General features: G+C 34.4%; 1 protein-coding gene across 2 annotated transcripts in view; it reads right to left on the minus strand.

The window, feature by feature from the left end:
• Positions 1 to 10,452, minus strand: part of LOC138327999 (uncharacterized) — a 37,626-nt gene extending 27,174 nt beyond the window's left edge. For both annotated transcript variants that reach the window (XR_011209149.1, XM_069274550.1), the window contains exon 1: positions 9,999 to 10,452. The gene's annotated coding sequence lies outside the window, so the exon portion shown is untranslated. The remainder of the gene's footprint in view (positions 1 to 9,998) is intronic.
• Positions 10,453 to 13,157: the final 2,705 nt, after the last annotated feature.

The raw sequence follows: 13,157 nt of genomic DNA on the forward strand, positions 1-13,157 counted from the left end.
ACAGGGTTTACTGTAGAGAATGTAAAAATACATGTTGAACGACAGTAGGTTGTACTGTGAGAGAATATTGTAAAAAAAATACACTGTTGAACGACAGGTGGTTATACTGTGAGAGAATATTGTAAAACAAAATACACCGCTGAATTACAGGTGGTTATACTGTGAGAGAATATTGTAAAACAAAATACACCGCTGAATGACAGGTGGTTATACTGTGAGAAACATTGTAAAACGAAATACATGTGAATGACAGGTGGTTATACTGTGAGAGAACATTGTAAAACAAAATACACTGCTGAAGACAGGTGGTTATACTGTGAGAGAACATTGTAAAACAAAATACACTGCTGAAGACAGGTGGTTATACTGTGAGAGAACATTGTAAAACAAAATACACTGCTGAACGACAGGTGGTTATACTGTGAGAGAACATTGTAAAACAAAATACACGACATAGTTGTACTGTGAGAGAACAATGTAAAACAAAATACACTGCTAAACGACAGGTGGTTATACTGTGAGAGAAAATTGTAAAACAAAATACACTGCTGAATGACAGGTGGTTATACTGTGGGAGAATATTGTAAAACAAAATACACTGCTGAATGACATGTTGCCTTACTGAGAAAGGACATTGTATGCCTTACTGAGAAAGGACATTGTACACTACTGAAAGGCTGCTGGTTATGTGAGAGAATGACAACGAATAACCGAATAAACTAGTAAATGCAGGTTACATGTATATTGTGAGAAGACAATGTAGAACAAACCAAATATTTCACTGCTATAAGACAGGTTTTATTGTGAGGGGACAAAGACTTCTTACCATGCAGAATGAAACACACAGCTGAACGACATCTGGTTTTACTGGGAAAGGAGAAGAAGCCGTGTGTAAGCAGGCCTGAATTGGCCACCTGAGACCTATAGAGATACCGTCATATTGTCTGCTGTCACAGAGTCCGACCATTACATGGATCAGCCCATTGCCTAACCAACATAACGGGGCCTCAGTTTTTACTTGGACGGCAGTGTACGACACTTATTGTCTTATAGTGACGGCGTGCAGTGTTACGGTAACAATAAAAATTGACGAATGTGAAACTTTTCCAACAGAATGGCTTTTAAATAGCATTCGTTTTCTTTTATCGTCCTATAAGGTTTATGTTAGTGTAAATTGAATGATATTTTACCAGACTTGTAATCGCTACCCTAGTGCAGTTTTAATGGAAGTATAAGTTTATAAATTGCATCTTCACGATCGTATCTCAACATAAAGAAACAGTTTAACACATCAAGCCAAACATTGCAAGACGTAACAAATATCACAAAAAATAGAAATAAAGCTATATCTCTAAAGATGAAAAGAAGTAAGGAATTCATCGGTGATTTTAATAGCTATTTCTAGGCAAACTAGGTGACGCAATATCAAACGAGAGTTTGGTCAAAATTAAGATTAAAAGACATGAAATGATTATCCATTAGATGCTTATAGTATAACATCCCACAAAGACTAACTATGATGATCATAATTATAGAAAAATCTTTAAGTTTCATGAACTCGTCTTTCTCGAATTATTCAGTTGTTATTTATCTAGTAATGTATCTATTTATTTATACATTTATTATTGTAGTTTTACCAAGCTGTAGTTATGGCAGCCGAAATACTGAAAGCGTTGTTATCATTTTTTAAATTAAATCACTTAAGCCTTAAGTTCAACAGACTAAGCAACGATTTTATGAAGCAATATAATTAATTTACAAATTAATCTACTTTCGTTCACTAGACGTAACGTTTACTCCAATATCTCCGTGTTGCAATAAACACCATTCTGACAGAACAGTCTCCATGAGCGCACCCCACTGGACCACTTAAAGCAATGACCATTTCTGTATTACATGGCATTGGAATGGTCTTACGGTATGTGGCTTACCGCTTATTAGTCGTGATTTACTGAGAGACAAAGTTCTTACAGCCTCCGGACGGCATTCACTGGAAGATCTCATTCAAGCTTTGTTGGCTTGAACGAACCACTGATTTTGTTTCCTGGAAGAATTCTTTAAATCCACCAACGATGAATGGATGTTTACCCTTTGATAGATGTCTAAGAGACTGTTGTACGAGTTTGAATGGTTATTATATTATACTTTTCGATATTATTTCGAAAGAAAAAGAAAATTCAATTCTTTATGAAATACTATTAAGCTTATAAAACTTTTACAAATATATTCTACCTATCGATCACGTGCATAGACATCTGATATTGGATGTTCACTTCATATCCGTCAAAGCCAAAGCAACAATCAGACTATGTACGGAAAGCAAAATATCAAGTATGGTATGGTTTTTGGCTTCAGGCATCCCTAATCCATCCTTGTGGTGACTACATCATATGAACCTTAATATTGCTTTCCATTTCTGAGTTTTCTGAATTTACCAGGGAACAATTTATCGCCGGAAAATAACAAGGTTACCTTGGACCGATATATCAGCGATAAATGTATTGGCAATTCTGTTGGTTTGATGCTGTGGGAAAATAAAATCATGTTCTAATGAAGCGAACGCATTTCAGGATTTCAAAATCGTAAAATTGAGTTCATGTCGTCTGCTCGAGGCTTTGGAATCACAAAATAGTCCTTGAATTTTTCACAGTGTATATGACTGCGAGGAATAATTTAAGAAGGCATAAAAGGTTGGATTCATATCTTTCTACTCAAACGTGTTAAAATCGTTACCACTGAGTGATGGTTTCATGAATACAAAAGTAGTTTTCTGTCATTTGTGAGAGTTCTATTTCACCATTGAAGTTTTGTAGTCAGTGAGTGGTTTATTTTGTCGAGGGTCCAGTTTCATGAACTTTCCTTAGCTTTAAGGAATTCCTTAACTTAAATTTCCCCATAGGAAAGCATTACAAAAGTTAGGAAAAAATCTCAAGAATCTTCCTAAAATGTTGCAATACTTTCCTATAGAGAAGTCAAACCTTAAATTTAAGGAATGTTCATGAAATATGTTACAATAACTTGAGGGAAAAGGCACGTGGCATGTAAGTAGATATTCGTAAAGCATTCGTTGATTTAAGGCATACCAATAACGATTGGCATCAGATATAGGTAAATAAATTTAAAATTATAGATAACATAAAAAGATATAGCAAAAACAAAAAGTGAAGAAAGATAAAAAGAAAAAAAAAGTTTACAAATCATTAAATCCGTGTTTATGTCGAAATCAAATTGTGTTGTACAATAACAAATTGTAAAGAAAGTTCGCAAAAACAGGCAAAATTGAATCCTCCCGGAAATAACCGTTTGATGTTTTGAAGGGAAAACACCAAATAATCAATACACAAAACACATCATCCCTCTCTGTTTCCTTTGTCTTTTTTTCCTTAAATGATGCCCAGAATTAAAACTACAGAGCTATAAAACGAACGTAATTCCGCCCAATTAAAATCAAATTAATCGCAAGACATTAAAACACCAAGCATGCAACTTGCAGCTTAGTAAAACACGATTGAGATCTTAACGGAGTTCGGTTATTCAGACTCGGTATACGGTTTCTGCCAGCAAAGCCTTCAATCTAAAAATGGGAATGAGTATTACTAAGTAGTATGGGTTGTACGGTATAGTAGACCATTAGATACCTACAAAGCTTTACTTGGTTGGACTGAGGGTTATTTCAATATTTACCAACATAGGTGTTTTATACTAGAAAGGTTATAATAATGCAGGCCTAATGGTGACGGGACGTACAGATAAGATATGGAAAAGCCATGTGTGTAGAATTTATAGGGAGAAAACATAGGGACCAAGCATAATCCATTGGAAGTTTTAAGCTTATAGGTCTTAACGAAATTTAAGACTGTCTTTTCTCCTTTTATTAGTTTTGACTGGTTTGGTTTGTTTAGTTTTACGACCTATCGACAGCAAGGTTCATATTAGGACGTGCCAGGTTTGATGGTGGAGGAAAGCCGGAATTCCCGGAGAAAAACAACCGACTAGCAACCAATACCTATCAACTGCCCTACTCGCGAGCCAGAGGTGGAGAGTTTGTAGTAATATGTTAGGACATCTTAACCACTTAGTTTATTAGGCTATTAGTTTTGAACTAGAAACATGTTTAGTGACACAGACGACAACATTTCCTTATCTGATTTGCTAGTCAAGATGCCAAATCCAGGTCCAGATTTCTTCCCCTCAAATTCACGTCAAACCTCATATAAATTTCAGAATAGGTTTCCCCTAATACCATTATTGATATTATTTTGTCTCCGGCTAATTTTAGCGTTGTCAATTTATTACCCTCACTGGATATTATAGATATCATCTGTTATTGTTTGACCCATATCTAGCCAGCCTGAATAGTTTTGCGTGTCACGATGAATGCAAACACTAATGGTCGGTCACCGACGACATCCATTGATTTTATGACAACAATTACCATGAACGTATAGCACCAACCATTTGCACCAATTAGCATTTAAGATACACTCAATAAGTATTGTTGGATGTAGTTTTAATCTTAATTCCATTTGTTCCTTCTCCTAGTGGCGTTTGATGTCAAATGTTTATGTTGTATTTGATAGTCTTATTCAAAATATTGAATATTTTCTTAATTTCCAAATGATACGTTGTAACAATTAACAATTTGTTAAGCGCTACCCAAAATGTAACACTATTTGAAGATAATTGTAAATAAAAATTTCTTGCAAGTGCTTGAATTCAGAGTTTTGTCTTAACAGTTTGTAAATAGATACCTTCAGTTTTAATTTCATGATTTATTTAATTGTCAGCACTGCATAAAATTACAAATAAGGAGTTTTGAAACAAGTTTGACCCTGCACTCTGTTTCAGTAAGTTCAAATACCTAAAATGGAACACCTCCTAAATATACGCAAGTTTACACAAATGTCCGGACATGAGTTTGAATTCATTTGAGTTTATATTGTTAACTGAAAATTCTGTATCACATAATATCAGAAGTGCTCGATTTTCGGTTAGCGTTCCAATTGGGCTAGCGTCACTTAGTATCTTTTCGTGAAACACTTTCGATAATGCAATGATGCGTAGCAATATGAATCGTAGTTTCGCTCGGTTAGTACAAAATTCTTTTATCTCCAATCACTGATATATATCGGATATTCCATTAACGTCAAAAACAAACGCCTAGATGGCAAAGAAATCGTTAACAATAGATCCTCATCGCAAATTTTCCTTGGGGTTGATTTCAAGTACAAGTCGTAGTTCTTCGCCTTTGAGCTTTCAAATTCCAATTTCATACATTACTGCGTTTCTCTAAAATTACAAACAGGCTGTTTTGAAATCAGATAACAAATCTCTCCGTTGCATTTTAAAAGCAATTTTTCATCCATAGAAAGATGAAACTATGCTTGGCTTCTCTTTTGTAGTTTTCTTCTTGCTCACATGTCAATAAATTTTACACAAGCGCAACAAAAAATATAAATCACTGCAATTGCTGAAATATAATTACATTGGATAACCAATCGACCGAGATATTTTACAGTGAATAACCCATTGCCCTGGAGAAAAACATATCGCATGAAACAATAGCATGCGCAATATAACCGATGACGAAAGAGTTAACCAGATTTAGGCACTTATTCTTCTGTGATACAGCATTATACACTATTTTAAGAGGTTCGCGAATAATTGTATCAAACGTAATATTATCCCTGGATTGTGAAGCTTTGTATTCGGGAATAGCGTGAATTTACCGAAAAGGGGGATTTACACTGATTGTACAGCTTCACCTCTGATACCTCCTTACTTACCCTTATAACACAAACACACCTGTATAACGATAACAGTTATCATTGATGTCATACCATAATCATCATTAACTGGTAAAGAAATACCACACGGCCTTATTATATTTTCTCTCTGTTTCATACACCAATGTATATGTAATAGTTTACACGGACCAGTATCACACGGTGTCATATCCGGACAATGGAGAGCTATCGGAGTGCACTATTTGCCGATGTGTCTATGATTATCAATACAGTGTAATAGGATATACACTTAAACGAAAAAATAATGAATTGCATCTTCTCAGTACATTTACAGGGGATCTGAGGTCATCTGGCACTACTCACATATTTCAGCAAAATCCCGATGGGTTCAAAATAAGGAAGACAGTTTTAAGGGGACTTAACTCTAGGCATATAGCTAGGCAACACTTATCATGTCTTTCACTCACATATCATCGAAGATAACTGTATCTGATTGTTTATTTTGATTGGTAGAAACATTTCCTCCGACCGCCACTCCCCGTTCCCAGATTAACATTAATCATTTTCTCATATTTCAAGAAAAAACCAACCTTGAAGAAGTGCAACATGTTCAACATCACTTGAAAAATGATATTTCGCTATGGTATGAAGATGTTACACAAATTTACATTTAGGACATGTATATAATATTTTTGTATATGTATCGGTGATCCTGAGCACTAAACATATCAACAAATTAGTTATATATTACTAATATTATTAATGATGTTTATATTGTATATGAATTATTTATTAGAGTGTTCGAAATATTAATTCGTGTGCTATATCTGGCATCTCAAGCGCTTGACATAACACCTGTGAAACACTTAATTATTTGATATAAATTATTTCAGTTTGAAATATTAATAAAAGATGTTCAAATGTTATTTGATCACTGTTCAGCTTTGTAATTTAAAATAACATGTACCCATGTTTAATCAGTTCTTGGTGAAACAAAATTGAGTCAATACATGATGTATGGTTTTCAATGTAGAAACCAATGTTATGACAATAAAGATTAAAGGTCAAAATAAAACGAAAACATGAAATGTTTTTAGATTAATTTTTCGAATTTATCGATTCGTTGGCCTATGAGACAAAAAGAAACTAGTACATGTATATTACACTTTGGTTGTATTAAATAATTCTTATATTTGCGGGATAAAAATTGAATGTATCTTTTACTCCCTCAATGTTGACTGCGTATTCGTCAAGTGTTCTCCTCTAACATTCCACACTAATAAACAGACCAATAATCACCATATACTTACCACAAATATACACTGATGTTCCATCCCCTTGGGTATAAACAATGACATACATCTATATCACCCTCCCTAAGTACTACCTTGTTTCAACCTATAGAACTCTCTGTAGAATGTGACAGATAAACACCGCCTCAACCCCCCACCAACCACCCCCACCCAATGTATGGTTTATATCATTTCAACTACTATCACGGGGACCAGTGACGGAGAAGAGAGAGGTACGTTGTGTACATGTAAATATAATATACAAAACGAGGTTTTTCATTACAAGACCCTGTGTATACTACGGTACGATATGGCCAGGCCTGATACCACTAACGGACAGAGATTACCACAAGTTGTGTGTAGCCTTTGGCTCACTTAGTACTAATTAAGGCCTCCATATCTAATCACCAAGTCATTACACGTCCGTGGTGTTATCGGGCACCATTAATTAATTCCTACGGAATTCGTTACATACTTATCACTTTAGCGTATTATTAAACAGTTCAAGTATGCAGCATTAAGGCGTGACCCAACACCAAAATAATATTAGTCGCAGTTGGGACAATCACTTCACAATGGACACTTTGTAACATATCATAATTAAAACTCTTTAAATCAAGATGCTGTTTCGTGGGTGTTTCTATAAACGTTTTCCTTGTCTATATCAAACACTGGCGTTACCATCACAACATCGATGCCTTATCACTTAATATAGAGCAAGCAATAAACAAATTGTGATGTATTTATATGCAAATTTTAGAGGTCACATGTCAATCATACTGATACAACGGAGAAACAAATCGTTTATTGGAGATATCTATTACTCATACTTGTGACCGGTATAGAGAAACAAATAGGAACCAAGAATTGCAGCGATCTAATATAACTTTCGAAACACTTAAAACACTTAACGAATAATTGAAGTAACGGGTCAGAGCAATACCATTATAAGTGAGCAATACCATTATATGTCATAAATTATTAAGTAATAGAGAAGCTTTGTCATTCGGTATATATGCTGTCTACAGAAAGAATGGCCACCACGATGACATAAAAATTAATTATATATACGGTTAATGTGTTAGGAGTACAGCATTATAGAGAGAGAGTGAACACAATATGAAAGAAAAACTCAACCTCTGCCCAGAACATCAGAAAACGCATAAGTAAAATATTTTTATGATGTAAATTTCCTTATGGCCCCCATCAACATTTATAGATCAAATGGTCGCGTTTGTAAAGTCAAATAGCTGCGTTAGTTACAATTAACAAAAGATCGTTTATTAACATACATAAAAGTATACTGCATTACATCTTATCAAATGTTCAGGCCAATAAAGAGCGGTTATAAACATGTTTACAACACAAAGTGGAAACTGCGTTAAATTAGCAAAATTCTATTACTATATATGGAATTTGTTGACCAAAAGGAAGGAGATAATGCTGACAGTTGTCTTTTCCAAGTAAGATTTTCTCTACACGTCAGAAGTCAGTCGGAACTGTACACCATCGTATGCTATATTTAAATTTCCAATTAATCTTGTGCTTTACGACTAAACATTAAACACAGTTTCATCAGTGTGGGCATTGGACGAAATTTCAATTTAAGTGTTTTAATCAATCTTATTTGACTAGCTGAAATCGTGAACATCTAACGTGTGGTGAACTTGGATATTGGCAATTCTCAGGAGATACGCAGACGACTTTGGTTTTTATGCCCGAATGATAGAAAGTCTAATCGATAAAATTATACAACTGCAAAATGTCAAAATCAGATCTGCGGGAACTAATTAATTACCGAGACATCAACAGTGATTGACAGATGCTCTGTTATCTAGTTGATCTCTGTGATGCGGCCGAAAAAGATAAAGATCAGTTACACAATTTTGTATACTGATAAAGGTTTATTTGCATTCAATATTCGCTAATGAATTATTCAATACAATTTTCAAGATTAACGCGAAGCTTTGTATAATAGTTCATTTTGAATAGAGATGTGCATACTAAAATATAAAATGCTGATTTTTATGGTGTTATTTCCATGAATAGTAAAATAAATCCAAATTCAATATTCGATGTAATTATTTAAAGAAATTTAAAAAAGTGACAATAAAGTTTCATTTTCTAGAGTAATGAAACTAATGGAATAATTCATAATTTGTTTTAAAAATCTTCTACGTGTAATCATTTTGTCATTCGGACACAATTGCCTGTTTCACGGAGAAGAAGCACAAGTAAGGACCATCGTTAAGCCAATGATAGACTTAAAAGAACATCCAATCATTGAAAAACCTAGCTTAGGAACAAAACAACTAACTTAATAGGAAATATGTATATATAAAGAACAGAAAACATATAATCTTGATATGGATACAATATTGATACATATTGGTACGCCGAGCATATTTAAGCATTAACGTAATCTATTAATCGCCCAAACATATAATCAATTACCACAAATAACAGCTTTAACTAACATTATTTGTTACGGCGAATTCCCCACAGTATTCAGTAGTGCATCAATACTGGCGTACATTATAACACACGCAATCAACGTTTCCTAGATTCCATTTTTGTTAACAAATACAAAATGTTTCTGATGTCCATCCGCACTATTATTCCTTTCAAAACAGCTTTTAACTACAATCAAAATTTAGCGGAGTCGCGATTAGATCGACATTAGCTAAAATTGAATATCAATAAAGAAGGTTCGCTAACATTACTTTTAAATATAGAAATGCTAGGAAATCACATAATATATTTAAACGTTTTCTGAGCCAAACAATTTTAAAAGCACTGGTTTTCAACCATGAGGCCGATCAATAGCCACTTCATGTTGTCGGATACTGGCCAATACTATTTATTTATTTGAAACTCAAACTGAACAACTTTTGAAATATATTGACAACGGATTCATGTTCGATACTTTTAAACGAAATAAAAAAACAAAAACACTTACCTGTTAGTAAATACTGTGAAATAGGCCAGAATCACACACGCTCACACTAAGATCAGCAGGGATATATGATGTTACTGTGAGCGGGATTCATTCAGATCCGCTCCCTCTGTTCTCTCTACACGACACAGCATCTGTACCCAACACGCGCGCTGTTTGTTGTGTGTGTAAACGCCCTTCCTGTCACAGCGTTTGGTCGAAACAGCTTAGTACCACACTATAGATACCACAGAGACCACTGACCCAAGCCTAACCACCGTATCTTTCTGATACCACCAACGCAGCAGGTTTTAAAATAGTAAAATGTTCCCATAAACAGAACGCTACGCTTAATGAGACAACTTGAGAGAATCTGTACCAGGCAGGTACGGATGTCTGAATTCTGATATAAGAATAACCAGACTAATATAAGATTTGTTGTTGTTTTTGTTTAATCCGACTGCAGTTTTGGAGGAGCGTGTGATTTTGGTTTCTTGTGTCAAGGGCTGAACCAGTCTCGGGAATGTTAACCCAACCCTGTAATGTGGGAAAAAACATGGGCGGTATCAATGTAACTGTATCTAGGAATTATAATAGGGGTCAATAGATATGTAGTGCACTTCCAGATAACTTCTACCGCAGATGAGAGTCATGTCTACGGTGAATGCCATTGACGGGGGGAAAGGCACTTCAGTTTCAGTAGTACAACTCCCCATAGTCAGAGTTACATGTTGTCATCCCTCTTGTTAATCATATGCCTAAAATGGAATAGCGTTTTCTGTTTGTTACTGGTAATAATACTATAACGCTTGGTCTGATGGTAATGTATACATGTAGGTACGACAGGCAATACATTATAAAGATGCTGAAATAAAATTGTTCTAAACAGGCAAAGAAGAGTTTAAATCTTAAAATAGCTTAACCTTTCCAATAAAACTGAATTCAAACTTATAGTACAATTTAAACGATATGTAACTTGATGTGTTTGCTTCACATAGACGTTTTTATTGCATGGGAGCAAGAAATGTTCCTGCCAAGGTTTGATCTTAATTTTTCCATTTTGTAACATTATACTGTCAACTGGTGAAATTGTCGCCGGAAAAACAAAAAATGCTTAGTGCATAGTAGTAAAAGTCTTGTACTTCACATATGTATAACGGTATTAAGGGAGCAATCAATTGGAAAAGATCATGTTCAGATGTAATATCCATTTATTTTCTTACGATTTCGAGGATGGGTGTGGCTGCAGGGACAAAAACACTTGCGCTAGCCGTAGATGAATAGTTATATTTACCTATCCAATCAAATATCAGATTTTTTATCATAAACAAAAGTTTGTTAGTTCATGAAAAATCAGGTGAACATTTTAACATTTTTATGCCTATGCATTATTCATTAAATGTTCCTTTCCTACCGATGAAACTTATTCAGTAGTTCTTATTAAGGATACTGTTAAAACAATGACTGATATTATGTTAAAATGGTACTTTAGTAATCTAGAAGTACTGGTTGACTCGGGTATAATATGGCACGCCTAGTTCGAAGTCAAATACGTGTGGGTGATAAACCAGTTACTAGCGAACTATACGCCTCGGGAGCCCGGTTTGAGTCCGGACCTTTTAGATACCTAATCATGCTAGGGACCATTGAGGCCCGATAAATCTGGCTTTTACCTATCTCAGCCGAAATCCTGTTACTTATATCATATTAAGGTGGATGCTATGATGGCCTATAATGAATCTTATAAATGGTTGAAATGCATTCATGTAAATTTTTCTCTAAAAGCTATTTTGAAAACATGTTATAGTTGTTATACTTGTGGAGAGAATTTGCCGAAGTGTAATGCAAGACATTATGAGCCTTGATTATCTTCTGTTTGTATTCAAAAGAATCCGTTTTTTAGTACCATAAATTGCAGGTTAATGATCTTATTTAATAATCTCGCAAAAAAACTCCGTATTGTAAATTAACCCAGGTCTAAGTATGTATCAATTGATACCTGTGTAAGCGAGCACCTCTATATAAAGACCACGATATCTGGGTCTCAAATGATCCATTTTGAAACAATTTCCCTATGTACAAAAGACCACTTGGCTATAAAACACTTAATTTTCGGTCTATCGGGTGGTCTTTACAGACATGTTTGACTGTTATCGTTTTTATCTTTGATTATGAGGTTGTCGTTTTCTTTTCTTTTTTTTTTAAAGGAGATGATGTGGTATTAGTTATTTATAATAAATATTGCTCACAATATCACTAATAGTAAGGTACAATCAATCTGTTTGTGTCTGTAGTATCAGACATACGGTATCTCTTATCTGTATTCCTGTAGAATGAGCTTATCGCATTCCTGATATCTAGCTAGGAAACCTTATTTTTGTATGGAACCAGACCAACCATCAAACAAATCAAGGACGTATATGAGTCTCACTTATAAATATTTGAACAATACCTATAATTTCCCACTGCTAGTGTGCTACAGATTTTTCGATTTGTCAACTGCCTAATTCGTTTGCTTCCAGACTACCAATTTTACCAAACATGGTTTAGACCATTGGTTTAACTTTAATAAAAAGAGATTTTCCTATTCTTATAAAACCCCATTTGTATCCAAAATATGCCGAATATACATGGAGTGTCGTACCGGTAACTATTACGCTGATTCCATATAGCGACGTTATCTTTTGATTAATTATTTAGAAGACGAAAACTGTTCTCAATAAAATCTATTTGATTCTTTTGTCATGTGTCAAATCATACAAAAACGCTATGATGTCGATCAGGTATGATATATCGGAAATGCAACACTTTTCTGACACCATAAATTGTTTTAATAAATCAGAGCTCGATAAAAAAATACGAAAGCAACACCATGTCTTAGCGTTATTCACGATTGGTATGAACGACTAGCTTCATACAGATGTTTTATCTTAAAATCGATAATGCCGCCGCCCCGTGATCGATGGTCACAAAACTTGAATTCCTTTCCCAATTTGACCTTTACTACCGGAAACTAACATTATCCATACATCATTTGTCGATCAATGACGTCTATGCTGATACGGCTGACAAATAGCAAAAAGAATTTTTAATTCAATTTAAAATATTGATATTTTTTCTTGATTATATGAAAGATTATTGAAAGGAGAAGGGACAGGCGATACTTCATTTTACTTTCAAATT

This window comes from Argopecten irradians, chromosome 7, assembly GCF_041381155.1.
Source record: "Argopecten irradians isolate NY chromosome 7, Ai_NY, whole genome shotgun sequence".
NCBI lineage: Eukaryota > Metazoa > Mollusca > Bivalvia > Pectinida > Pectinidae > Argopecten > Argopecten irradians.